This window comes from Petromyzon marinus, chromosome 7 (genome assembly GCF_048934315.1).
Source record: "Petromyzon marinus isolate PM22_M1 ecotype Great Lakes invasive population chromosome 7, UKy_Petmar_22M1.pri1.0, whole genome shotgun sequence".
Lineage (NCBI taxonomy): Eukaryota > Metazoa > Chordata > Hyperoartia > Petromyzontiformes > Petromyzontidae > Petromyzon > Petromyzon marinus.
In genome coordinates this window covers 6,095,118-6,116,081 of record NC_133673.1, presented here as the reverse complement: position 1 = coordinate 6,116,081, position 20,964 = coordinate 6,095,118, and the positions used below count along the sequence as shown (strand labels likewise).

The window sequence follows — 20,964 nt, the reverse complement described above, 5'->3', positions numbered from 1 at the left end:
AGCCTCGTCTCAAACGGTGTTAGACCAGAGGACGCCAAAAGGCGTACAGCACAAAGACAATGTTTGCATTCTGACCACAAGCGTTGTGGTTAATGCAGACATGATTCCTTATAAAAGGTTCCAGTTTGGTGTTTTAACATCTTAACACCTGTTTTGTTGCCAGAAAAAAGGGGAAAAACCTATCATCATATTTTGGTACTGGCAGAGGAGGTCCCATGACGTATATAGCTATGTATCATCAATGTCCTTTCTTCGTGATCTGCATTCCCTAATAATGTTGTTACCTAAGTCTGCGTCGTCATTCAGACTCGATTCTTTCAATTTAACACGTAGGCTTTTGCGAACAATATTAATTATAATAAAGTTTTTTTGGGTTAGATCGCGAAAATATAAATGTGTCGTGAACCCACCACCACCCGACACAGCCAATTAGTAAGATTTGTCACGTGAACAAAACATGCTAATTAGTTACTACTTCAGCACACCGGTGTGTCAGAGACAACATTTACCATTTGAGTTCATGACGTTTCGCTTGTGATTACAACCAGCTTCATCAGGCGATTTGCCAGATTCGTTACTTTCGTCTCATCACAGTCAGTCGCGCTTAGTTCTTCGCTGAGCAGACTAAATCATCGTCGCTCCAGGCGTTTTTCATCCACTAATGCTCATCGGCGACCAAAAAAAATACAACACCGATGATGAATAGTTGTCATTAATTATCTCGACAGATTTTGTTTACAAAAAAATTAACACGGCACACGCTGGATAATAGGTGGGAGCGCCCCCAGGTCGGGCCCAAAATATTCACACCCTTCAACTCCGGCTGGCTCACGCGAATGTGGAGATAATGCACGTTCCACCATTCCTGTGTCCTCATCCAAATCTTTGCTCTGGACCTGACTCCAGGGACGGTCTCGGGGATTTTGTGGAGAGGTCCAGTGGGAACGATGGAAGCAGCCCTTGCCCGGTCATGTTTAAGCACACCCAGTTCCTTAAACAAACACTGAATGAATAATCATCGTCCATACGCTTTCAACGGCGGTGGCAACTGTGATTTAAAACCCTGCCTTAGAACCGCGCGATTGTCACGTTGCACGTTACGCTTGTGTAAAAATCAGGTTAATTGAAAATTCAGCTGACGCACGCGAGACTCCGGTCACATTTTCTCGTTCCTGCTTTTCGTAACATACGCATTATTTGCAAGGCATTCCCGATTCCGTTGAATGCATATGAGTTGAGTTATATTTCGATTTAAAGCTTTCGTGACTGCAATGATTCATCTTCTTTGGTTCTTTCGGTAAAGTCACGTAGAATGAGAATAAAATAATAAATTGATAAAATAAAATAACACAATCATATTCTCACGACGTTTCGGCCACAACACAAGCGGCCTTCATCAGGTGAAGGAACGAGACTGTCTGGTAGGACAGCGCTGGAGTGAAAGAGCCACGTTCAGAAACGTCGTGAGAATATTATTGTGTTATTTTATTTTATCAATTTATTATTTTATTCTCATTCTACGTGACTTTACCGAAAGAACCAAAGAAGAGTTGAGTTATGTTGATAGCTAGTTTCCTGGCTGCTGTGTTCACTTGAGTGTTTCACGTTGTTGCTGCCGGTTCATTCATATGCATCGTGCACAAACGCATTCACGAAGAGTTGGTATGTTACCACATGTTGTAAGCACAATAAAACAAACTAGAACGCACCGATAATGATAATTGTGACCCAGTGTCACAAGGGGGCATTCCAATGTTACATTTCCCCTTACAAAGAGCCACAGATTGTATCGATAGGACTACACAGCCTTGCAGGCACGGCAGTTCTGACACAGAACACCATTTGGTGACCCTTACGACTACCACTCTCCGTAGGTTCATGCCATTGGCTCTTAACCTTTACAGCAGCCTTGCACCCCTTTGATTCTCAATCGTTAAAAAAGTGTAATGTTAGTCAAGACAAAGGGTTTGATTAAACAAAGTAGTTGCACTTACGTGCCCGTACTTAATTTGTGTTTAGGTGATTTGCCTTTAAAAAAAAAACCTGGTGCGTCTCGCATCCCCAGAAAGGGCATCTCGCACCCCCAGGCGGTGCGCGCATCTCAGGTTAACAACCACTAGTTTATGCGCTTATGCTTTACACATATAGTGCCCTGATGAAACTCCCACAACGTGGAGCGAAACGTCGGACGTCGTGCCGGGCAACATGTTACGCGGCCCAAAAACCTAGCAGGGAGATGTGGCTGGCCTGAATGAAATCGTGGTTATTTTTCTTAATTCTCCCCTTGAAGAAGAGTGCACTTAATCGATGCTCCCAAGTCTTTAATCTCAGAACTATTTGGCCGTGATTCCGCATCTTGCCGACGGAGCGGTTTGTGACTGTTTTTGACGTGAGCAAACAGCTCACGGTAATATTTTCCAGTTGTTCACAACAACAACAAATGACCTTGCAAGTTCTTGTGTGGCTTTAATTGACCCCACCTGGCATTGTTACCGGACGTCAGAGAACATCAAGTCCCCCCACCACCACCACCACCACCAAATGTATGCTCCTACGTAAAAACAATCACATGTTTGACGGTGATGTCATCGCGTTGTGTGTACGTATGTATGTTGAACTTCTTTCGCACCGTGCATAGCCAACAGTGCTAATGGGAGGTGCGTTGCCAGTGCGTGTGTGTCAGGTCGCCCTCCCCCACCACCTTGTGTGTGATTGGCTGCTGGATAATGCACGGAGGGGCTGATGGTGTGGCTGGCTGATACTGAGCGATGATGGGGAATTCGATTTTCAGCCGGCGCTGGCTACCACGGCCAAGGAATCACATCTTTGCAGGACTTTCCAGTAGGGATGAGAATCGTGGCGTTCGTCTTTTTCCTTTACTCAATGGCAGAATATATATTTCATTGTCAAGAGGAAATGTATTTCCTTGCAAGGGATTCACGTTTTTTTATGGTTTAAATCGTCTCTAGTTTTATTTTCTCAACCTATGCTGTTTCGTTACTTATTTTTCTTGCGTTAAGTAGTTTATATATGTTTCGGTTGGTGATTATATGTGTATATTTTTACTGTAACCTTACTAACTGCTGTAACTGACTCTGGGATTATTGTAACCTTGTAAAGTGCATTCATATTGTAAACGTCGTGATAAGGCACAAAGCTAAATGAAGTTTAATTGAATTGACTTATTTAACTGTGGAGACATGATGGGGGACAACAGGAGCCAGGTCTGACGAGTTTGGGGTTTCTCCGGATTTCTATGACTTTTTAAATGAATGATTATTTCCTTTACATATTTTATTGGATTCATGTGATTATTTCAAAAACCTGTCAAGAAATGGCACATTTAGCCAATTGCTATGCAATTTGGTAATCCTTTACAATTGTGGTGATACACTCAGAGACACTAGGAATAGGAGGCACTCTATTTATTACAGCCTTCACAGGGCACAAGGGGTAACTACACTCTCAAGTCAGCTAACAGACTGCCTGACTGACAACGCCGAGAAGGTGAAGACGGTGACGAAGACTCCGGCAGCACGACGGGATTCCACTCCAGGCAACAGCCCCGAACCTTCGCTCGGGGTCCCCTTTTATCCTCCTGGCGTGGCCTCGCTCCGCCCCCGGCCACGCCCCCCTTCTCGAACCGACTCGTGGGTTCTCGGGCTAACCTCACGTGCCCCCTCTATCACCTTTGCCCTACATCCCCCTCTCTGCCTATCACGTGACCTGCTGACAGACAGTCGTCAGTGCGGGTTAGTAAAGAGGCCGGACCAAGGACCGGTTCAGATATCACTCGCCACTGATGTTAGCCGTGGCTCCGCGCAAAACCATTGCACCACATTGAAAAAAAGGCTCTGTGGTCTGAGGTGTCATTGCAGATCTGTTAATGTAATTCTAACTTCTCGTGATTAAGTTTCTTAAGCTGAGAATAGATTACAAAAAATACAAACAATTATTTAAAATAATGACTCTTGAATGCGTTTAAAACTCTTTGAAATCCTGCAGAAGGTAAAATTACACAGCACCGCGGAAGAGAGACACATTTTCCTAATTGGTTGTTAGTGTTTATTTTATTATTAATCTAATTGTATTATTTTCCCCCACATTCAATTATTTTGTATATTCAGAGATATTTAACAATTTCTAATTAAAAGTTTTCACAATTGCCCGCGTAGGGTTTTCACAGACAGCGATGTGTACACAATCCCTAAGTTAATTAGTTTGTGCTCGCGCTCGTCAAAAGCAATACGAAATAACAGGACGGGCTTTTAGAAAGTGTCACTTTTAAAGCCACGTTGGCACTCCATTACCGTGGGACACCGTTTAAAGCGCGATCTTGCGGTGCTTCTGACAGGAAATAAGGTGCCATGCTTCAGGAAGACAATACAAGGGGGCACGTTCACGCGTGACGAAGCGCACAACATTATCTGCTCAACATGGTGTCACCGTAAGTATTGTGAATACGACTGTGACAATTTGATGGAATTTCCAGCTGTGACTAAGGGACTTCGGGCCCAGTAACGCTACGTGCTTTGCCTTTCGTCGGTGGTTGCTCTCTGCGACCGGGCTCATTTGCTGTCTCACGCTGTCTGGCTCACCGCGCATCCCACCAGGACCTATCTATTTTTCGAACCGAAACATTTTATTTCGCCTTGCGTGGCACTCCCGCGACTCCTTAATCTGACCGTGCTGGTTTCAGCCTGTCTGATTAGCGAGGGTGTTAAATTATGTATTTGTGCAGTTTAATATTTTATTTTATTTTAATTGGGAATTGTAGATTTAAAAAAAAAACAATGTTGATAATTTTTCGTGACGTCTTAATTTTTTTTTTGTATAAGCAGTTAAATCGGGTTTCGTGTACTTGTTATCGAGATTTTTTAAAGTCTCATAGGCTGTGAATGTATGTCTACGTCGTTAATTGAGATACCATGATTTATTGTTGCGCTTGAATGCACGGTGTGTGCGTGTGTGTGCTGCATTATTATCCGAGCAAATGTTAGAGTTACACACATGAGTGGAAATTAAATGGGTATTGCTACCTACTTGGCTTGCACCCTCCCACGTTAACTCAGCCTAAAGTAAACAACTCGTACAATGAGTTTACACAAACGCCGGTGATACACAAAGGCAACCGCGCAATGCCTGAAGAACTCACCTGCGTGTTCCATGCTAGCCTTAATAGGTGCTCCCAAAAAATAACTTGCTTCAACATTCCCTTCCAAGCACTCTCGTGTGTGTGTGTGCACACACACAGGAGAGTGGTGGTGAGCGCACGAGGCTATGAACTCGACATAGTTTGAGTCCCAATTGCGGTTAACACTAGTGGGCAGACATCTGATGCAGTCCTGGGCTTCCGTACTAATCAACTCAGCCTTCAATAAGTACCTGGTGTAAATTTCGATTTAAAGCTTTCGTGACTGCAATGATTCATCGTCTTTGGTTCTTTCGGTAAAGTCACATAGAATGAGAATAAAATAATAAAAAATAAAAATTTGATAAAATAAAATAACACAATAAAATTCTCACGACGTTTCGGCCACAACACAAGCGGCCTTCATCAGCTGTCCTCCAGACAGTCTAGTCCCTTCACCTGATGAAGGCCGCTTGTGTTGTGGCCGAAACGTCGTGAGAATTTTATCGTGTTATTTTATTTTATCATTTTTTTTAATTCTCATTCTACGTGACTTTACCGAAAGAACCAAAGAAGAAGTACCTGGTGTGGTGTGTAAACATCAGCACTGGGAAGGCAAAGCTGGCTAAGCGTAGTGCAGGCCACACCAACTTGTTCATGCACCCATGCCGGCTGTACTGTGCTCTTGCTATCCGCACTTGCCCCCAACAGTCTATTCGTCCATGTGGAAAATCTCTGTCTCTTTGCCTTTTCTAAAAGATCAAGGCGCAGCCTTGCAATTGCTTGCTCACACCACCGCTGGCGGAAGGGAGCTCTACGAAGCCCCCCTCTAGGGGGCTATTAGGGCCTGCTCGTCCACGCGAGTCAAACACTTTGCCTCATCACACGTGACCCGTCGATCGACTGACTGCGGCGTTCCCGTTTAGGGGTCGTCCATAAATGACGTCACGCACCTGGAGGGGAGGGGGGGGGTCAGACATTTGTGACGATGTGTGACGAGGTGGGGGGGGGGGGGTTGAGAAATGTGACGTCACATCAAAATGCGCAACTTTAAATAAATATAGACATCACGTTCTACTTAATTAAATAGACTTTTTAATAAATGTTTTCTCCTACAACAGAGTGCAGCGCCACATTAAATACGCACTACAATGACAATAGTTTAAAGCGATTTGAAGCATGTTTTATTTGGGGGGGGGGGCAGAGCTTTGTGACGTCATATTTTAGGGGGGGGTCTGACTTTTTGTGACGCCGTGTGACGATTGGGGGGGGGTGGGTCGAAAATCGTCCAAAATCGCGTGACGTCATTTATGGACGGCCCGTTACACTGCCGGGTGGACACAGAAGCGGGCTGGGAGGTTAAAGAGAGCGGCGGCGTTGGTTTGACTGCCGCGCCGAGAGGTTGAATCTCACCGGCGACCTCCGGGTCACGGGGTGCCTTGTGCTCACAATTACATCTCAGCCTGGAACACGTGGCAAGGGCAATGTAGTCAGCTTGCCGGCACGTCTATAGAGCACACATAACGTGCTGAGAAAAACATCGTGACATGTTGTTTATGCCTAATAAAGCATACAGAGCGGCATAGTCGCTGAATTCCGTCAACTGCTTATTATTATTATTTAAAAAGACGTGTTTTTGTTTACTGCCGATTGTTTAAAAGTCTGCGCGCGCAGTTTGTAATCGCTAAAACCGACAAACAAACTAATAACGGCACGATAAAAAAAAATCATTGTGAATACTGCGCCGTGATATTGCAACGATACGCCGGTTGGAGCGAACGTGGTCACCCAGGACAGACCCTGGAACGCAACGACTCAATGGCCAGATTTACAAATGCGAAGGAGGCATTTGGCACAGTGATGCACCACTACCCCAGTTTTGGGCGCAATTATCTGTCTCAACCGCGTCGATGTAAAATTACAGCCGTAGCTCCCCGCCGACATCGGCCCATTGCAAAGAAGAAGACGAATGCTGGTCGCTAAAAATGTCTCAACGTAAATTTTGTCGGATGCACTGGCGTTTTATTGCCCTCCGTTTTGGTCAAAGTTAGCAGAAGGCGTCTGAAGCTCAACCAGTGTGCAATTAGCTCGACCGTCACACAGGCCAGCAATTATACTTATTATTGACCATGAATTACTTCTGCACAGCAACAACAACAATAACACGTTGTATGTCGTCGAGTTCCGCTTAGAGCCTTGAAAATTCATGAGTGCACTTGGTTGGAAAAGCGTAGGCTCGTGCTTGTTATCAGCATGAGTTTGAATCCCAACCAGGGTCAAGTCGTCATTCCCTTCCTCTTCAGGGTTGATACAAATAAAAAAGAGTGCAGTCCAACGTCGCACCAACTAATATTTTACTACTATTTTTATTTTTTTACCAGGGTAAGGCCCACTGAGTAACATAGCTCTTCTTCAGAAGCGACCTGGCCACAAATGCTGGCTTTACAAAGTGGCTTATCGCGTGGACATTTATAGCAGCCAAATACTCTCAACGCACGTTGATTCTAAATTTGGACGGAAAAACTGTAAGACGGGGGAGAAAAATCCACGCGCAAACTCCAAATATACAGCAGGCGTCGGAGTCAGGATCGAAGCCACGACTTCCTGTAAACCAGGCGAGGTCATCAACATCTCACCACTCTTGCCAATTAAGTGCCCACACCAAGGGCAGTTTTTGCGCGCGGTGTAACTATCATTTTCTCGAGATGTTCACAGATCCGAGCTTTTCACCCACACAGATATATGTACGTTCTCATCACGTGTACATTTGCTCACTTCTGAGTCACAGTGAATTTTTTTCTTTCCCCCATAAGTAAAGCTGTTTGCACTCGTGCACGGTTCGCATATACGGCCCTATTTCACATATTCACCTCGACATCGTTTTACCCCAGACGTGATAATGCTCCACACAGTTGGGTGAGAGTGTGTGTGTGTGACCGAAAGCCTTATTGGGAAACTGGTTTCTGTCGTCGGAAAGCACGCTCGCTCCCTCCTCACCGACTCAAGAGCCACCAACCCCTACCAGCAAGTCCATTTACTTCCAAGTGTGCACCACACACGGCTAGGTCAGTGCATAGGTAGGTTATTAATAGGGAACCGGGTAGCTATGAGGGTGCGTAGGCAGTAGAGTGAAATAGGTAGATAATAGGATCCATACTCTTTGGTTCTTTCGGTAAAGTCACGTAGGTATAAAGTAAAATAAATTAAATCACGACGTTTCCATTGCAGGTGGGATTACCACAGCAAGAAAAATTGTTTTTTTTTTGCTGTGGTTTCCCCACCTGATGATGATTGCTTGTGTTGCAATCGAAACGTCGTGATTTAATTTATTTTATTTTATACCTACGTGACTGTACCGAAAGAACCAAAGAGTATGGATTCTTGCAGTCATGAAAACTTCAAATCTAAATAGGATACATATGTCGTTGTGTAGTAGGTATACAGGTACACAGGTAGGTGGGCAAGTATGTAGGGTAAATATGACAGGTTAACCAAACTATAAAGAAAACTTTTTTTATTTTACCAGGTAAGGCCCACTCAGCTATAGAGCTCTTTTTTTTAAAGATAGCCCAATGAAGTGGCTTATCACGTGGAAATTAATATCAGCCAAAAACACTCAACGCATGTTTCTAAATGTGGAGATAAAAACCAGAGAACCCGGGGACAAATCCTCGTAAATATATACAGAGAGGAGAAATATACAGCAGGCGTCAGGGTCAAGATCGAACCCACGACCTCCTTCATGCCAAGCGAGATAGTAACATCTGTGGGTAGGCAGACAATCTGATTGGTGGTTGGGTAAGGCAAGTTGTTAAATATGTATTTTTTTCTCTATCTCCGTGGCTTTACCGAAAGACCCAATGAATATGAAGGTTGTTGGTAACGGGCGGGGGATGTATGTCGTTGGGCAGAAAGGCTGGCAGACAGGTAGGTAGATATTGTGTGGCTGGGGTTAGTGCACGGGGCACAGTAGCGAATGACTGCTGTCAAAGCTCCGTTAAAGTGGGGGAGCAAATTATAGGCGACGTTTTGGGGGGGGGGGGGGGTGGCGTGTGAAACGCGCACTCATTACGAGCGGGGCGTGTTTGACATCCATCGTGGCCAATCGTTTTCCCCCCTCTCCAAGTGTTCAACTCCAAGGGCAAAGACAAAGATCCCCCGTATAGCATCAGCAGGCTGTTGGGGCAAGTGCCGTTAGCGAGTACCTATGAAGGCCGGCACGGCACACGAGGGGGTGGGTGGCCAGCACCACGCCCGGCCGCCTTTGTCTCCCTAGTGGCGATGTTTACACATCGCACCAGGTACTCATTTGAGGCTGAGTCGACCTAGGGGAGGCCTGGGGCCGGTTCAAATAACCGTCACTGGTGGTGGCCGTGAGCGGGAATCGAACCCGGGTGTTCAGGTTCGTAGCGCAGTGCGCTGCCCGCTACACTGCCGCTCACACACACACGCAGCATCGCTCTCCGGAGAGTGAGCAAGCGAGAGAGGGAGTAGAGAGAGAGCCAGAGAGAGAGAGAGAGCTACCTGCAGCTGAGTGGCGGCGAGCGGCACGACGGAACAACACATGTTGGGCGGTGGTGAATCGTGTCACACACCTCGTGTAACAACCACCGTGTCTCCCTTTAGAGCAGCGAGCTGCAAAACTTTGCACGCTCTGCGCTTGTGAGGAATGTTTCACTGAGACGTAGCGGTGCAAGGATGTTTTATTCCTCTACTACGATTAGTCGCTTGCCTTCCTCCCCCCCAACGGAGATGACCACCATCACCACCACCGCCGGCACGCTTGCTCGTTTGAGCAGCGAGGCAGTCTGACGTTTGAGTTTGTAATACTCGTCCGTGTTGGCTCCACGACGCGTCTCGGGTTGCACCGCGGTGACGATGTCTCACTTCACTGGCAGCCAGTTCCTGAAGAAGCTCCCCCCACCCCTGCACGTGGTAGCGAAGCGAAGGACACCGTGCCAAACATCGCGCGGCGCAAGCCGCAGACGAGTTGGGAAGCTGCGCTGCGTAACCGCGAAAACCCACGCGCTGCCATGAATTTGTTTTAATAACCAGAATTAGAATTTATGAGTGGAAAAGAAAACACATATGGGGTGCCACGTTGGCGAGATGTTAATTCCCTTGCCTGGAATGCAGGAGGTCGTGGGTTCGATCCTGACCCTGATGCCTGATTTTTATTTGGAGTTTGCGTGTCTCCCCGTGGTCGCGTGGATTTTTCTATGGGTACTCTGTTTTTTTTCCCCTCTACATTTAGAAACATGTGTCTACAGTATTTGTCTGCAATATATTTCCACGTGATAATCCACTGCGTTGAGCTATCATTTGTGGCCAGGTCGCTTCTGAAAATTCTGAAAGCGAGCTATATAGCTCAGTGGGCCTTACCTGGTAAGATAAAAAAAATAGTTTTTTTTATATATAGTTTGCATCGCAACCCACTTGCTGCTGCCTAGCTGCAGTGTGTTCATCCTTTGTACTTTTCCCAGTGTTGCATCTCTGACACAAATGTGAACAGAAGGCACAATTTCAAAATGCTCACATCTTTCTGTTGCTACACAGCAAGTGTGTTTGGGCTGTCTGATGCCCGTTTATAGCTTCAATAATTCGAAAGAAAAGTATTTAAAATATAAAAAAACACACAATCATTCGCGCTACTCGTGACATCACTGCAGCGAGGTGACATTAAAGAGTACGGGAGTCAGAGGTGGTCGGAGTGGCTCAGAGGTCAGAGCGCTGAACCGGCGGGACCACTGAGATCCATAGGGCAGGAAGGCGTTCGTCACCCGTTGCAGACGTTCACAGTTCGAATCCAGCCCAGGTTATTACTATTTATTTTACCAGGTAAGGCCCACTGAGCTTTATAGCTCTCTTTCATGATGCGTGTACGTTGAACTTATTTAGCACAGTACGTAGACAACCGCGCTAATCGGAGGTGCGGGGGAAGGACAACAAACTAAACACGAACGAGCTGGCCACGAATGATCGCTCAACGAAGTGGCTTATCGTGTGGACAAGTATCGCAGCCAAGTACTCTCAACGCACGCTTCTCGAGGTGTAAATACCCATAATGCAGTGAACGTTAAAGATCCCGTGACGTCATTCGCGAGAGGAGGCCATTGCGTGCCGGCTTCATTGCGCAAACTTTGACAAATGATACCGCAAAATGACTCGTGGTGGGATTATGCACATCGATCATCGGCCCCTCCTACTGTGTGCAGTGCCGGATTATCCCAGTAGCAAGAGTAGCAACATATGAAAACTCGATTCGAGGCTTTCGTGACTGCAGGAATTACTCTTTGGTTCTTTCAGTAAAGTCACGTAGAAAGAAATAAAATAAAATAATAATAGAATACACGACGTTTCGATTGCAACACAAGCAACCATCATCAGGTACGAATGAATGAGAAAACAAACCTAGCAAATTTAGAAATATAATGCCATACAACCCAGAGAGTCGGCTAACACAACAGTCAACACCCCACCTGGTTGATTGACGTTCTTCCAATGAATGCTACATTTTAAAGAGAGACAAATCACAGACACTTGTGTGTTTGCCTGCGTGTCTCCGTGTCTGTGTTTTGTCTCTCTAAATTCTGGCTCAGTGATTTTGCACTTGCTATATTACTATAGTACTATACTGCCTTCAACTTTTATGAACGACTGGGTGTTTAAGGTTAGCGATTTGTCGTATTATCTGGCTGTATAGAAAATGAAAAAATACAATTGCTTTACTTTGCAAGTAAAAAAATGCGTTTTAATGTTTGTGTTTTTTTTTATTATTTAGGGCCCCTTTACAACATATGCTACAGGCCCCGCACTAGCTTAGTCCGGCACTGACTTTGTGTGTGAGAGAGGTAATCTTGAATGCACTTCTGCGATATCTCCTTCCACAAGCCATTCCCTAAAGCCACGCGAGCATTCCAAATGGACGATTCATCTCACCGTGTCATGGCCATAGCACAATTGTAATAACATCGCGGGGGGAGGGGGGGGGTGTGGAGAAATTACAAAAATGGTAGAGGAGTAACAAACAGTGATGGCACTGGAGCGCTATGACATACCTAACCGTGACTCTCAGTGCCGTTCTCACATATTCCTCGGGTCTTTCGATAAAGTCACGTGGATGGTTCAGAGAAAATAACAAACAAACAAAAACTACGACGTTTCGATGACAACACAAGCGATCGTCATTAGGAGTAAAGATGAATGAACGCTGCTGAATGCAGACTGCCGTTATCCCATGAACCGAGCGTCAAACTCATTTGTGAGAGTCCGTACACCGGCCCAGAACACATCCTCGGTACGCACCTCCGCTATGAGCAACATTTATTTTCGTTTCTTTGGGTTGGGTGTGTGTGGGGGGGGGGGGGAGTTGTATCTGTCGTCTCAATAAAATAAAAGGGTTCTTACCCACTCGTGGGATCAGGCGAAGTGCATCGACAGCCGCCTCGCCTCGCTACGGCCGCGACTCGCGTCGAGAGGAGCCGACACGCGTTCTCACTCCCGCCGCGTTAAAGGCACCGCCAATGGGGTGGGGGGTGGGGGTGGTGGTGGTTTATGGCATGATCATGTTTTACGGCGCAATTACCCGCAGTAAATGCCACCACGGCCGGCATACGCCAGTGACGACGCCGCCGCCGCCGCCGGAGAGGGAGCCTCAAGGACGACGTGGGGGCAGCCTCCGCGACGTTTACCCGCGTATCAATTATTAACGCTGCCCACCCCCTCCCCCCTCGTTCCACTGAGCTCACATTTACCACCGTGGCGTTAGCACCAGCGCGACGCCACGGCGGCGTGGCCAAGCGCCTCGCGCACGTGGACACAACAGCCGTGCTTGTGCCGCCGCCTTGTTTAAAAGGGGGGCGGCGTGGAGGTGGAGCAGGGGGGGGGGGTGGGGGGCACGGACAATTACTCAGGGCAGGGGCGGGGGGGGTCAGTCACAAATACGGTCGATGTCGAACGAACTTTAAACGAATGTTGAACGCTAAGCGGGCTGAGTTAAGGATGCGGTCTGCATGTTGCTCAGGTCCCTCACTCCCTCGCGCGTCCACGGGGAACTCTGAAGGAAATCTGCCGCTGGTGGGAAATAGCTCCAATTTGTTTCATACGACTAGAGAAGAATTTAGAGGGTCTGGGGGTTACGGCAAGCACAAGCTGCCAAGCCGACTCAATAAGGGAGCCACAATTTAATTAGGGAAATTTTAATAAGCAAAGAAATGTGAACATGATACGAGTAAGACAAAGGAAGACGCACGTGGAGTAAATGTACAGGACGTTTATATGTATTATATATACACTTTAATAATACATAATCATTATTTGTTTTTGATGGAGTGCCCTTTACAACGGGGCATCTCAGCGGAAGACAAATGGACCCAATGTTGATATTTCAGTTTATCTTTTCAGGCAGCCAACACCTCCAAGAGGCAGGCAAACCCGGTGCTCCTGTTTACAACGCAATGTGAATACATTGCATCTCAAAGCAACTTTAATCTCAAGACACAAAATCCTGTGACATGTGTATAACAGGGGGGAAAGCAGGTGTGTGTGGGTGTGTGTGTGTGCGTATACTCTATATTCAGTGGGGAGCAGTAGTGTAACAGTGTGCTTGCTACGCTACGAACCCAGTGAATATCCGAGCCGGTCCCGGGCCTCCCCTAGGTCGGCTCAGCCTCAAATGAGTGCCCAGTGTGTGATGGTTAAAAAGCGCTGCTGGGGAGAAAGAGGCGGCCGCGGTGTTGGCCAGCCACACCCCCTCGTGTGCTTTGGCGGCCTTCATAGTTGTTTGCTCAGAGCACTTTCCCCAAGAGTCTGTCAAAGTCGAGAATGCGGGATCTCAGTCTTGTCTCTACATTCAGAAGAGTGCCGAACCCTGCACTTGGACAGGGCCGGGGAGTCGAGAGCACAGATGGCCAGGGAGTGGGAGGTTCCAGACTCTGTGGGGAGGCAGCACCGACCCCCAAAAAGTCTGTTCAGACTATGAAGGGGTTCTCTTTGTATTCTTCGGGTCTTTCGGTAAAAGTCAAGTCGATAGGTTCAAAGAAAATAACTAAAAAAAAACACGACGTTTCGATCGCAATACAAGCGGTCGTCATCAGGAAAAGGGTGGGTGGGGGGGGGGGTTTCTTTGTCTTTGGGGGCAGCGGCAGAGAACGGCCAAACACCAATTGATCAGAAGTCGGCTGGGAGATCCCAGAGAGGCCCTCTGCGGCGAGAGTTAACAGCGCGGGCGCGCGGGAGTGGAGCGACGTCGTGAGCGGAGACGGGAGGGATGGGGGCGATTACGCGGCGGAGCTTGGGGGGCGGCGATCTGACCGTGTTCAAGATCCTCCGTCGTGTGCACGTTGCTTGAGCTGAAGCCCCCCTTTTGTCAAAGTGTCTCGATCGCATGCCGATTAAGCGGGTTTCCATTAGGAAGTGGGAGAAATAACTGTAATTATGACTGGAAAAAAAATTGGCATTTAAAAAATATTAAATTGTAAAAGTTGCGAATTCTTTTCTTGCGTGTGGAAATATATTCAGGAGCTAAATGTCAATGTTGCGGTCTGCTAGCCACGGAAGGGCTTCAGGAGAGAGTTGGTGTAGTTTTGCTATTCCTCCTTCGTTGAAGGAGCACTATTTTCCGGAACGCACTGTAAGGCTAAAGTACAACTGCGGCGATCCATAATCCTATATTATTGTACTGTATATTATTATAATTCCACAAACAGGTTTATATGTAAAAAAGATATAGATTCACAGTTATTGTTCAGTGTGCTTTTTTATTGATGAAAATACAAACGAAATAGCATTTTTTTCAACGTCAACATTCCAGACTGTTCCGGTTGAAATTAAACCCCAGGTTTCACTGTAGAATCCCGATTAGAGGTGCCTGCTATTGGATGGAATTTGCCACGTGTAATTGTACTCCTTTCTCATTCATGACATCCTTAATGCATTTTTATCCTCGTTGTGAAGAGCTTAACTTTTATGGAAGACATATACATTCTCCTCTGTCCAATCGATTTGTCCCAAACAATTTCTCATCAAATAAGCCACACTTATAAGTTGTACTCTAAACTCGGTATCGAAACAGCTCCCGCACTGTCTTGCTCCGTTGAGCCGTGCGGGCGCGCATGCACGTGCGCGCACGTGCACACACGCACACATGGACGCACGCATATGCACGCGCACGCACGCCAGCGTCGAGCTCAGATAATTCCGCATGATCGAGATGCTTCGCGGAGTGGACGGGGGGCTACCCCATCTGCCCCATTGACTGTGGTAGAAGATCTATAAATTTGCCCAGCGCCAACGGCACAGAGAGTCCACGGGCCCTGCTTTGACATTAATTTCTGGGCACCGCTCCGACTCCACCGCGCTGCATGTTGATCTCTGACATTTTGCTGAGTCAAAAAGAATCGGCGCTCGCTTTGTGCGGCCGTGATTTCACGGGGGCTCGCGCTGAGGACGGGCGCGCGATGAGAGTGGAGGTTTCACGTCGCTTGTGGGCGAGCGTACCCGCGCGAGCACGCTCTTTGCACCACATTTCGTAATCGCCGATGCGCACGGCCACAATGCAGGTGTCACGGCAGCGTCTAATGCGGAGGTTGCGTTGTTGTTGTTTAAATGGAGGAGTTTTTTTTTTCAAAACAGGCGGAGCTTTGTCTGTCTCTGTATGTATGTGTGGCCGGGTCTGTTCAGGGTGTTTCAGTCTTGACCGCACGATGCTGTAATCCTGGCGACCCGGGTCCCATTTCTGGCCATGTGCACAGGTTGGCACGTGCTGTGTGGACCTGTATTGCCCCTCTGCTAGGATGACTCGGCCTAAAACTAGCGCTGCAATGTGCAACACTGAAGATGGATACAGATGACGATTAGCCAACCGTGCTAATCGGAGGTGCGGGGGAAGGACAACAAACTAAACACAAGAAGCGGTTCTAAAGAAATTAGTTTTCAATTTAGATTTAAAAATGCATAGCTCCAGTGGCTTCCTAATATCACAAGAGCGTTCCAGACGGCCGCAGCAGCGCATCTGAAAGTGCGCGATGCGGTGACCGTTTTTGTTCGATGGCGGGCCATCTAAGTACTGTGCTTAGATGGGTGAGCACCAGGGACTTGCCAGTTGTTGTAAGGGTGGGGCTGTGCGCGGTGTAGCCAGGAGATAACAGTGATCAACGTCAACCCCTCGTATGCCTGGTGCTGGATTTTGTACGGCTACTTGGGTCTTTTCCCGTATTCCACCCATTCATTAATGGAAACTGACTGCATATCCCAGTGCAGGATCCTACTGAAAAAAAGGAGAGTCAGGAGATTTTAGTGAAGCCTTGCTGAGTAAATAAGTGATCGTAGCTCTTGGGCTTCCCACAGTGGTGCTTCATATCAGTGCAAGACGGACGGTAGTTTAGTTAATATGGTTTAACCATGTGAGGACTCTTTTAAAAGATCCTGATTGTGTCACGTGCAAGAGTTGACCAAGGCTCACCAAAATGATAGACTGAGCAGACAAGAGACTGGGATTTGAACTCATCACGAGGCGTGCGCTTTAGCCACGTTCGTACGAAGATGTGCATCGCAAACATAGCATCTCGCTTCACTTCACGGCGAGTCAATTTAGAAGGCAAAAGCGGTCTCCCACTGAGCATGGGGTGGCGTTGATCTCCTGTTTAGAGCTCAGTGGTGGTTCACAATCCTATGGTGGGCACGAGGCTGTCCAGAGGACCACCGCTGTTGACTTCCCTACAACGTGGTACTAATCTTGTGAGGAGGGGTGATGACTTGACCCCCGGACAGGATTTGAACTTGCAACCGTTTAATTACAAGTCATACACTCTACCACTCGGATACTTGGCCAGATGTACAGTTTTATTCTGGTTATTCATTATTATTACGCTTGTTTACGTATGTATGTTGAACTTCTTTCGCACCGTAGGTCGCCAACCGCACTAGCGAGGAAAGCCTCACTGAGCCTCGAGACCTTTTTTCAGGAGGGTCCTGCCAAGTATACGCAGTAGGTTGCGATGTTGCTGTTGGGTGTGATCCAAAATTGAATCGTTTGCAGGAAATGTTCGCAGCATCTGGGCGTTTGGCCCGCACCGGTTACAATGTTTGGTTTTTTGCTTTGAGCGATGATCGGGAACCCGAGAACCCGGAGGAAATTCATGCAGAACAGGGGGAAGAGAACTTACAAACTCCATATAAACCCCATACTAATCGGCTGTGTTGGGTGGTGGTGGATTAACGACCCATTTATATTTACGCGATCTCACCCAGAAAAAAAAAACCTTATTATAAAACTCTATGGAGAAAGGGCGCCCAAATAGGCGGCTCCAACCCAGGGCTTTTTGCTGCGAGGCCCGGGCATTACGAACACTGCGTCACTACCCTGCCGCCCCAATTCACCTATACAATGTGTTTTTTGTACTTTATTCACACGTGAAATAAAACATTTGATGTAGCGATCCATTGCCCGCATCATAATTCGTCCACTTTCATTGCATTAGTTTGCACCCCTTGGTCTCCCTTGCAAAAGATACGCACACAGTGACAGCCAGCTCTAACCTGGTTAAATACTTCAATCAATCACTCAATCAATCAACCCGTCTGTCTGATGTAACTACCTACCCATACATCTCTCCGCCTGCCTATATTTCTGTCTATTTTAGAAAAAAAATTGTGCTATCGATTTGTTCACAATGTCCACTCTTGCGCAAGAATGCCGCGTCTTGCAATTGAGCGCCGATTTGAAGTGGGGCATTTTAAAGTAATCAGGGCTCCGAGATCGCGCTGGCGCGAGTGTGCTGCGGTAAGAACCCTCTGTGGCTAGTTTTTGTGCAGTGCAATGTCGCGTAGCCGGACTGTGGTACAGGCGGATTAGGGAAGATGGTCGGATATGGGAACGTCTGCAGAAAATGACCGTTACACCAATCACAAAATGTGTTACCGGACGAACTGATTTCAACCTGGAAAAAAAACGACTCGACTCTGCTTTATCGGTCAGCGAACATACGCGAGATTAAGAACGCATGACCTTGCACGTCGTTACCGAGTGCGTGTGCGTGCGTGTGTGTGAATAGGTCAAAATTGTGAACACCTACGGCAAACGCCAGTTACACCGCGTGCTGAGCCTGCACTGCGCATGGGGTGGTCAAGTTGGTCAGGTGAGATATGCGACGTTGTACCGTAGCAGCGTCTCTAGCCAAGCAGTGGGACTCTTGAATCCAGTTGGGGACGGTGAGCCGCGATGCCTCCTGTGAGAGGAGCCGTCGCCTTCGGCGCAGCAGCAGCAGCAGCAGGACTTGAATCGGGCGGTCGGGTTTCACTGAGCAAAGAGACGAGCAAGGGAGAGGTGGGTTGCCATGCCTCTGGGGGCTCATTCGGCGCCTGCGTCGGAGGACTGAGCTTGCAACGCTCGGCCTCCCGCGCTCACATCCCACACTTAATCCAAGGCACCGGAGGAGGAGCAGAAGGAGGAATAAAAACCCCAGCAGATTCCCATGTGTAGTGAGTTCGATGACCTCCGTTGAATTTAGGTTCGCACGTCAGTTGGTGGGGTCCAGGCTCTGAAGGGTTATTCAGCAGAATGGCACAAAATGAACCACTCGCTTGTCCGCACGGAGCAAACGAGTGCCGTCGAGTGCTTGTGCAAGATTTCGCTCCTCAAGGACATTGAGCGAGAAAACCGGCGGCGTCGATTTTCGCGGAGTTTTTTTTTTTCTTTTCTTGAAGCGGACGCAGGAAGACCTCCACAACGATTAACAATATAAAAAAACGCGACTCTGCCGGCACGCCTGTAAGCCGAGAGTACGATTATGAGGCAATTTGCGAGAGAGAAAAAAATGAAAACGGAGGTGGCGGCGGGGGGGGGGGGGGGGTGGTGGTGGCGATATTAAAATAAAGCGTGTAAGCAAAACGATTCCGTCGTCGGGTCTTCTTCCCTCCTGCAGATCTCGCACGGGAATTTGAAGGGGCAAATTATTATTTTTTTTGGCGTCGAGATGCGGGCGCGGAGTCGCTCGCTCGGCCAACTTGAAGCCCCCCACCCCCCACCACTCGAGGGTTCGCGTTGCACGCGGCCGCTAGCAGCGAGCCAGCGAGCGTGCGAGCGCTCGCTCGCATGGGGATCATCGGCGCGTTGGCGTCGGTCGTGCCAGATCAGAGCGGCTGCGGTGAAATCTCGCGAGCCATCTCGTGGAGGAAGTACCGTCATCGCCCATTCAGAAACATGACATTCAGCCCCCATTAACAAAACACAAAGACAACTCACCCCCCCCCCCATCCTCACCCCCCCCCCCCCTGTTTAGAGTTACAGACCGGAGAGATGAGAGTTTTCAGTTTCAGTTTATTTTGGTATAGCCCTGTGAGCCATTCGGCTCTTGAATCGGGTGCAACCACAACAAACAAACAAAAACACGAACAAGAAAAACATCTTAGAGATGAGTGCTGTTAGCGAGATCCGTTAAGGCCGACGCGGAACACGAGGGGCCAATGTGGCCAGCACCACGCGTGGACTTCTTGTCTGCCCACGTGACTGATATTTACACACGACGCCTGTTCATCATTTAAGGTGGAGTCGATCCGAATGAGGACCAGAACAGCTTTAGACGTAATTTTCCGCTGATGTTATTTGCGGCCCAGAATCAAACCTGGGTCAATAGGCACATGACACTGCACTAATTCACTACACCACCGATTCCACCAAACACATGAACGCAACACTCACACACTCACTCTCCTAACACGACTTATAGTTGATTTTAGTGACCCACTATTAAGACTAGCAGACACACGAGGGGTTGATGTGGCTAGACTCAAATATGTACATCCACCTACGTTTGTCTCTTAAGTGCTGATGTTATTGATGAATCACGGAAATAAATAAAAAAAACACTCATTTAAGGCCACGTCAAACCCAAGTGAGGCCAGGAGCAGCTTTTTGTAATTTTTGGTAACCAGCTGCCAATGTTGTTGCGCACGGTCAGGAATCCAACTCGGGTGACCAGCACCGCGGCTGCTAGCACGGTGCGCCAACTCTCGCCCCGCCACACCACACGCACGCATACAGATATGGGGCACCGTGCCATCACGCATACAGATACGGGGCATCGTGCCGTCATGGGACAAGTTGTACGACGTTGCAGCGCGGCGGTATTGTAACGCCGTGTGACCGATGCTGTCCCCTGCGTGTTTGATGGTGCCTGTTAAGATGCGCCCACGTGTCCAGATACGAACAACGGCCGTGCCTCTCACATCCTGAGCACCCTTGTTGAAGGCACTTTCTTTTTTCAAGCCCAGTGTGTCTCACAAAGAAGGGCACATATCACTGAACACGACAAAGAAGGAGTAAAGTTTTCACGACAAAATGCGTTTTTTGCCCTACGCTCTGAATGTAAAAGAGAGGGGGAAAAAACGGCATTTGTGACAATGAGACCGTGAGATGTAAATAAATGGCTGTCTAAATTTTTTTCAAACGCGTTTTCTTGACATTAAAATCCGAGGTGGTTTGTGATTTCTTAAAAACATTTTTTTCGTAGCATTTTTCGTTGCATACTACGCAATCAGAAAATGTTGATAATGAAATACAAAAACATGCGTTCACACCAAAATGATATTGGTGTATTAAAACACATCCTTATCTTATACACAATTCAAATAATCCGTCATTGTCTTCATGGTCGGGATGATTCTCTCGTAAAGTATTAAGTGCGTCCGTGTGCAATTCACACCCATTTGTAAAAACTTCGCTTCTCTTCAACCTGCGGCTTAAAACGCTGAGCCTTTTAACTCATCCTGTGTATCTTAGCAGCACCCATCATGTGCATTTCTCATCCTTTATTGTTGTTTAATATAACCATCCA

The 20,964-nt window shown here is 47.5% G+C and overlaps 1 protein-coding gene across 4 annotated transcripts in view; it reads left to right on the top strand.

The window, feature by feature from the left end:
• LOC116939879 (LIM domain only protein 3) overlaps positions 1–20,964 on the top strand; it is a 167,848-nt gene that overhangs the window by 104,465 nt on the left and 42,419 nt on the right. The window contains exon 1 of one of the 4 annotated variants that reach the window (XM_032948852.2): positions 4,423–4,447. The exons of the other annotated variants lie outside the window; for them this stretch is intronic. The gene's annotated coding sequence lies outside the window, so the exon portion shown is untranslated. Of the gene's footprint in view, positions 1–4,422; positions 4,448–20,964 lie in introns of those variants that run through there. 4 annotated transcript variants of the gene reach the window in all.